Source organism: Myotis davidii, unplaced genomic scaffold (assembly GCF_000327345.1).
Source record: "Myotis davidii unplaced genomic scaffold, ASM32734v1 scaffold97, whole genome shotgun sequence".
Taxonomy (NCBI): domain Eukaryota; kingdom Metazoa; phylum Chordata; class Mammalia; order Chiroptera; family Vespertilionidae; genus Myotis; species Myotis davidii.
The window spans coordinates 402,114-410,415 of NW_006289392.1; the positions used below are offsets into that span (position 1 = coordinate 402,114).

The 8,302-nt window shown below is 37.7% G+C and overlaps 1 protein-coding gene and 1 pseudogene across 2 annotated transcripts in view; both read left to right on the forward strand.

Annotated features, from left to right (window-relative positions):
• The window catches only part of ALG9 (ALG9, alpha-1,2-mannosyltransferase), a 92,590-nt gene that overhangs the window by 55,191 nt on the left and 29,097 nt on the right, over positions 1–8,302 (forward strand). The gene's annotated exons all lie outside the window — the stretch shown is intronic.
• The window catches only part of LOC102755835, a 4,500-nt pseudogene continuing 1,689 nt past the window's right edge, over positions 5,492–8,302 (forward strand).

Here is an 8,302-nt window from a genome sequence, read left to right on the forward strand (position 1 = left end):
TCCTTGATACCTTTTTTATTTTAAAAACTTTTTATTTTGAGACCCTGGCCAGGTAGCTTATGTTGGTCAGAGTATCATCCTGATATGCCAAGGTTACAGGTTCAATACACGGTCAGGGCACATACAAAAATCAACCAATGAATGCATAAATTAGTGGAACAACAAATTGATATCTCTCTCTCCTTCCCTCTCTCTTTATATTATCATAATGGAAAAAACAACTTTTTATTTTGAAAAAAAGGTTCACAAGAAGTTACAAAGATAGTACAGAGGTTATATGTACTCTTCATCCAGTTTCTCCCAATGTAACTATAGTTAATTCCAAAACCAGGAAATTGACATTAGTATAATTCAATCATACTTTCCCACGGTTGCAGCCTCGACACCCCCCCACCCCTTGCTCCTTTAGCCACAGCTCTGCAGAGTACAGGCCTGGCCCTCCCGTCTCTGCAGGACCCCCTCCTAGGGCCATTTTATCACATGTATAGACTTATGGAACCGCCACTGCAATGAAGATGCAGAACTTTTCATCACCACAGAGATCTCTTTGTGCCACTCCTTTAGCGTTACACCCACCTTCAGCACCCCTAATCCTTGGCAACCGCTAATTTGTTCTCCATGTCTATAATTCCATTATTCCAAGATTTTTTATAAATAATATAGTGTGTTACTTTTGAGATTGCTTTTTCCTTCAGCATAATGCCCTTGAGATACATACAAGTTTTGTGATCAATAGTTTGTTCCTTTCTATTTCTGAGTTGTTTTCCATGTTATACAATTTGGGATAAATACCACAGTAGGTTTAACCATTCACTTATTGAAAGACAATTTGGCTCTTACAAATAAAGCTGTTATAAGTCTTTTGTGTGGATATACCTTTTCTTTTCTCTGAAATAAATATCCAGGAATGTAAAGTAATATGATAGGTATATGTCTAGTTTTATATGTCTAGTTTTTTAAGAAACTGCCAAACTGTTTTCCAAATGGCTGTACCATCAAACAGAGTGTAGCTATCTTAACCCTCTTTACCATCCTTTTTATAATAGTTTTAAATATATCATCTATATATATTGACAACTACATCATAATGTGTTATAATTTTTACTTTGACATTTAAACTTAATTTAGAAAACTCGAGAAAGAAAATCTATTGTTTTTATCCATATCCTTACTTTTTTATTGTTCTTTCTCTCTTCCTAATGTTCCATGATTCCTTCTTGTATTATTTTCTTTCTATTTCAGAAATTCTTATAGCCATTCTTTCAGGATAGGTCTACAGCAACAAATTTTCTTTCATCTGAGATTGTCTTAATTTCCCTTTCATTCCTAATGAATTATTTTCTTCTGGATATGGAGTTCTAGGTTGACAGTTCTTTTCTTTCAGCACTTGAAATATATTGTGCCCCTTCCTCTGGCCTCCATGCTTTTTGATGAGAACTCTGCTGTCATCCTAAATGTTTTTCCCTTATAGGCAAGGTGTCATTTTTCTCTGGCTGCTTTCAGGATATATATATTTTTTTGTCTTTAGTTTTCAAAAGTTGAATTATAATACGTCTTGGAATGGATTTCTTTGAGTTCAGCCTGCTTGGGGTTCACTCAGCTTCTTGATTCCATAAGTTTAAGTGTCTTGCCAAATTTGGGGAGCTTCCAGCCACTATTTCAGCCCTGCCCTCTCGCTTCCTGGGACTCAATGACATGAATGTGAGATCTTTTGTTTCCTTTTGTTACCGTTCCACCAGCCTCCTTCAATATTTTTCCAGTTCTTTTTCTTTATGTTATTCAGGTTGTGTAATTTTATTATTGTTTTCCAGTTCACTGATTCTTTCCTCTGATACCTGCTTTCTGCTGTTGAGCACATCTGCTGAATGTTTTTATTTCAGTTCTGACCTTTTCATTTCTAAAATTTCCATTTGGCTCTTCTCATATTTCTTTGCTGAGATTTTCTATTTTTTTGTTTGAAGCATATTTGTAATTGCTCATTGAAGTGTTTTTTTTAATCATGGTTGCTTTAAAATCTTTGTTAGATAATTCTAATATTTCTATCATCTCTGTTGGCATCTGCTTGTTATCATTTGTCAGGCAAGTTGAGATCCTCCTGGTTCTTGCTATGATGAGTGAGGTTTCATTGAAACCTGGACATTCTGGGTATTATGTTATTAGACTCTGGATCTTATTAAGTCTTTCTGCTTTAGCTGACCTCTCTAATCCTACACTGGTGGGGAAAGGGAGGGTTTCCTTGTGACTGCCAGATGGGAATGGAAGTCCAGATTCCTCACGGGCCTCCACTGATACCCAAGGGTGGACAGGGATGTTTGTTACAGCTGGGTGGCAGCAGGAGTTCACCACTAGGCTCTATTGATATCACCTTGACTGAGATGAGCAGCGGGGTGCCTTGTTACTGCTCTCCATGTAGCCTCCACTGATACCATGATGGGGTGTGACCTCATTACCGCTGGACAGTAGTGAAAGTCCTGATTCCCCACTAGGCCTTCTCTGACACCACCTCAGCATGCAGTGCGAAGGGTGCCTCATTGCTGCCAGGTAGAGTGGAAGTCCAGGCTTCCTGGGTGGTTCCCAGTGATGCCGTGGGTGGTAGATGGAGGAGGCTTGTTACTGCCCAACAGGGTTGAAAGTCCTGGTTCCTGCTCCGTCTTTTCTGACACTATCCAGGCCAGTGGGAGGGGCCCTGCATTACAGCCTGGTGAAGGTGGAAGTCTAGGCTTTCCATTGGACATTTACTCACAGAGCTGTGAGTGGGATGAGAGTTTGTTTGGTGTGTGTGTGGAGGGTGTTTTTAGCTGGTGTATTAGTAAGAATTCTTCAGAGCAACAGGCCAATAGAGTGTGTGTGTGTGTGTACACACACATATGAGAGAGAAAGAGATTGATTAATTTTAAGGGACTGATTCACACATCTAAAGGGCAGGTAAGTCTGAAATCTGCAGGGTAGGTTGGCAGGCTGAAGACCCAGGTAACAACTGATGTTGCAGCTCGAGTCCAAAGGCAGTCTGGAGGCAGAATTTTCTCTTCCTCAGGTGATCTCACTCTTCTTCTCTTAAGGTCTTCAACTGATTAAATGAGGCCCATCCATATCATGAAGAGTAATCTGCTTTATACAGTTTACTGATTTAAATGTTAATCTCATCTAAAGATACCTGCATAGGCCTGGTGTGACTCAGTGGTTGAGTGTCAACCTGTGAACCAGGAGGTCATGGTTTTTGATTCCCAGTCAGGGCACATGCTGGGGTTATGAGTTCGATCCCCAGTGTGGAGTGTGCAGGAGGCTTTAGCTGGACTTAGCAGGATGAGTAGGGAAAAGTGCCTGCTCTTGCCTTTTATGTCTTGCTTTCTTTTAATATATCAGATTAAATGCTTCATTGATATTTGAGGCCATAGGTTTTTATTTCTAAACTTCTTCTCTGTATTATCATGAAAATTATTTCATTTTTCCTTCTGTGTGTGTGTTTGTTTTTAATATTGTACCTTTTAGCCTAGAGAGTCTCATTTTATGATTTTCATCTGGATGGTCTATTTTCTCCCCTTTCAGATTTTACTTTAAATTTTTTTTATTTAGTTGGAAGTTTCTCTAAGCATGTTCACTCTGGTCTTGGGATGCATTTGGATCCTTGCCAGTCCATAAGATATAATCCAGAAAAACCATCCTAAGATTTGACACTATTGTTTATACTTTACTGTTCACTTTTATTATCTTTCTCTTACAAAGTCCCAACCTTTAACTTGAAAAAGAAAAGGAAATACCAGTTCTTTGCTTCAAAGACATTCCGTTTCCTACCTTAGACCTCAAAATAACTTGAGAGACTTTCTTCTGTCATTTGTTTCTAAGGTGAATTGTCAGTGTTTAGTGTTTGGCAGATTTGTGTTTAGCTGGTTCCCTACCAAGTTTAATATATTGGAGGGAGATGGAATACTTTTCTTCTAGCTATTTCAGGTCTGTTTTTACACAGATGCTCCTCCACTCCCCAGTCAGGGTCATTTATATAAACTCTGATTCAAAGCCTGGGAGCCACAGCCTGCCTCACACAACTTAGCCTCTTCCACTATCCTGTTTCACTTACACCTGTGAGTCTTTACAAAGGTAGTTTGCTATTCCAGTAATGCCATTCTTTTCTGCTATCTTTCCTCCAGGTAGTCTATCAAACCACTTTTCAGACTAAAGATCTTATTTTCTATGGGAGTTCCCTGCAGATTGAGCAAAGGAGAGCTACTGATATTTTTATTTTTTTTACTACAACACAATTTTCCCATGCCCATTCTCCCAATAATTATGCACTATCCATTTCCCTTTAAAAAGTCCAAATAGCTCAGCCAGTGTAGCATCGACCCAGGAACCAAGAGGCCACTGGCTCGATTCCCAGCCAGGGTATATGCTAGGGTTTCAGACTTGATCCCCAGTAGGGGGCATGCAGGAGGCAGCTGATCGATGATGTTTTTCTTTCATCGCTGCTTCTATCTCTCTATCTCTCTCCCTTCCTCTCTCTCTAAAAAAATCAACAAAAACATATTTTTTAAGAAGTCCAATTAATTTTTTAAAAAATCCATACTCTTACCACATGTAAGATAACCAACCCTCAATTACCTATGTTAATAAAAGAAATAGTACACAAATAACCCCTACTCCTGAATACATTTTTCTTTTAATACTTTAATATGGAATATTTTGGGATTTTGCAGAATTTCAAATAAGTTAACAAAGTTACCCATGGAAACCCAACATAAGATTCATCAGAAAATTAGTCACCTTCTTCAATCCATTTCCATAGGTTGATGCAAATAGTAACCAGGGTAGAGCTTCATCTACTGAATTTATACTTCTTTGAGTGATGAGAATAACTGTGGAAGGTTTGACTTTAAAAATCATTCTCTCTTCCTGCCCGACTGGGGTGGCTCAGTGGTTGAGCATTGACCCATGAACCAGAAGGTCACTGTTTGATTCCTGGTCAGGGCACATGCCTGGGTTGTGGGCTGGATCCCCAGTAGGGGGCGTGCAGGAGGGAGTCAATTGATGATTCTCTCTCATTATTGATGTTTCTATCTTTCTCTCCCTCTCTCTCTCTCTGAAATCAATAAAAACATATAAAATATTTAAAAAATCATTCTCTCTTCTTGTATCACAAAATATGTACCAGAAACTGGTCATAATGTCAATTGACTGATTAAGTAGAGAAAATTATAATAGCAAAAGATTTTGTGAGCATGTTTTGCCTACTCTGGATGATCAAAAATTAATTTCCTGTTACTTTGTGTTTATACTTTGGCATAATTGCTTTATTTTATTGGGTAAATGCCACTTAAAGTTTATTCATCTGGTATTGTCCATCTTTGGTAGTAAGCTCCTTAAAGGGCAGGTATCTACTAGTTATATGTCTGTCTGCTTCTGGTTCTTCTTTAAGTTATAATGAAAATATAATAACTTTAAAGAAAAAATTTGACAAAACAGTTGATAGCTTTTTGTACACATGGCTTGACTTAACTGTAAAGCACAAATACGGTCATTGGGAAGCTGAGCGATTCAGAGAAGCAAAGGGGAGTGGCGCGGAGCTGCTGCAGGGAACCCTAAAAACCTTGACCTGCAGCAAACTCGGCCTGAAAGCTAATATTTTAAAAATGACCACACCAAACAAGACACCTCCTGGTGCTGGCCCTCAGCAGGTGGGAAGAACTGGAGCAGTATGGGAAATTGGGTCACAAGTTGTTTGGTCACTCTCATCTTGCAAACCAGGATTTGGAGTAGATCAACTATGAGGTGACAATCTAGAAACTTACTGGCAAGCAGATGGCTCCCAGCCTCATTTAGTGAACATCCAATTCAGAAGAAAAACAATGGTGAAAACATTATGTATTTATGTGGACTACAAATCTGATAAAAGCTATAGTACAAGCAAGATCTCAGTCAGAGTAGGAAATAATTCCCACAAACTTCAAGAAATTCAGCAACTTGAACTTGTGGAACCAAGTGACTGGATTCACATTCCTTTAATTCATAACCATTAGAAGCCAACTCCCACATTCATGATACAGATTGCTGTGCTAGCCAATCACCAAAACGGAAGAGACACTCACATGAGACAAATTAAAATACATACACCAGTGGAAGAGAGCTCCATTGGTACATTTCCTAGATGTACAACCATTGATTTCATGAGGCATCGTTCAGTAAGGTGGCCTGGAAATAGAACAAAAGTCGTTAAACATATCTTTGTTTTCTCTGGTCATCAAGTAAGTAAATAAACAAATAAAAACAAGGTAGAAATACTCTGAAAGTTGTGTGATTTATTTTTCTTTTGTTTTCCTAATAAGCTTTTCTTAATGATGATAGTGATAGTGACTTTAGTTCTAAAAATGAATGAATTTTATTTTTTATTATAGATGTATTCTTAAACTATTTTATGTAAACTGATATTTTGAAAATCAAAATTGTAAAAGAAACCCTGAATTTGCTGTTGTAAGACAACAGAAATTAAGCAGTCTCCCATGATTTCTCAGTTTTCTACGTATGCATTTTGTATACTGTAGTTTTATTTATATTGAAATATATGTTTAAGAACTGAGAGCTGTAGATTTAGCTTCTCTGTGTGGCATTACTGGCATCCTGTATGTTCACTTCCATGTACTGATTTAACAAGGAAGGTAGATAGCTTCCATTTATTTGACACTTCGATCAATTGGATGTGGCTTACAGGAGCCCCACATTGAAAGCATGACAAGATTGCATTCAGGGTCAGTGAGAGACCAATGATTAGTGATGTCTAACATGAGCAGTAGGAAGGGAAACAACTAAGTTTTCAGTGTGTCATCACCCAACCTCAGGATAAGTCTATGTAATGATTCTAGGCTCTCCGGGTCAGACATGTGACTTGTTCTCAAATCATGCATTTTACATTGTTAAAACACTTGGAAGTGAAGAAGCTCTGTAAAAATTTAACGTTTTTCAGGCATGCAAACCCACACAATTTCTCTAACCTTTTCTATATTTAATAGTGTCAGAATTACAATGATAATATCTGTGCTTTAAATAGCTCCTTGAAATCAGCAAGTTCATAGAACCGCTGGCTGATATTTCTTTTACCTTTGCCATTTTAGACAAATACGTATATTCAACAATGTTCAGTGCTACAACTAAGACAGACTTTCTAATTGCCCACATCTCGGCACTATAAAAAAGCAGTTTCTATGTATTTACCTCTAGTTCAGGGATGTGTATGTGGTATCACATCTAATGATGAGCAGCAGTAGCTTTGAGAAAAGGAAAATCAGCAATGTGAATTATATTTACAATTGTGATGAAATTATTTTCTCTACAAAGAGAGAGATTTTAGTGGTTTGCAGTCCAAACCCTTTGGAGAGATGGTAAAACCTCTGAAGTTAGGTTAAGTGACTTCACTTAATCATCGAGCTAGAACTAGAGGCAGAGTATTTAGAGATCCTATATTTTTTAATGAGTTTATTATTATTTTTTGTTGTTGTTAATCCTCATTGGAGGATTTTTTCCCCATTGATTTTTTTTTAAGAGGGAATGAAAGGGGTGGGAGAGAGAAACATATGTGAGAGAGACACAAAATTGGTTGCTTCCTGTGGGCCAGAGATGGAACCTGCAATCCAGCCATGCGCCTTTGACTGGGAATCGAACCTGCAACCCTCTGCAACCAGCACAGGCTGCAACCAGCACAGGCTGGTGCTCTAACGACTGAGACATGCTGGCCAGGACCCTATTTCTTGATGCAAATGGTAACCTTAGATATATTTAAACAAAAAGAATGCTTAAATGGAAGCAGAGTGTTCAGAACATTATTCTGCTTTTTTGTTGATGTTATTTCATAGGTTAGCTCTTTTGCTGGCTGATATAATTCACATCCAAATATAGTAGGGTACAAATACAGTAGGATTTCTTTTTATATTTGTATTTTCATAATAAAAGATTGTGGCTGATATGGAGTCAAAAGATAACTTCTCAGAGAAATTCTTTACATGCAGAGAGTTCTGCAAGGTTGCAGGACTTAATTGTATCTAACATCTTGTCTAAAAATTGGGAATAAACAAGAAATATCCATGTGGAAATTTGGTTTGCCTTAAAATGTTACTCTTCTGTTCATTTTCTGTGTTCTTTGGATTCTCTATTCCCCTTCCTATGGGGAGTTATATATTCTGATCACAGTAGTGGGACCCAAGAATAATTGTTTAAACTGACTTCTCTAGGCAGCGCTCATCCTTTAATTTTTCATCCTATAAAGTATTAAAGTAAGTTAAATCTTGTTATGGTGAATTAGTAGTTGATTTACTGGAAA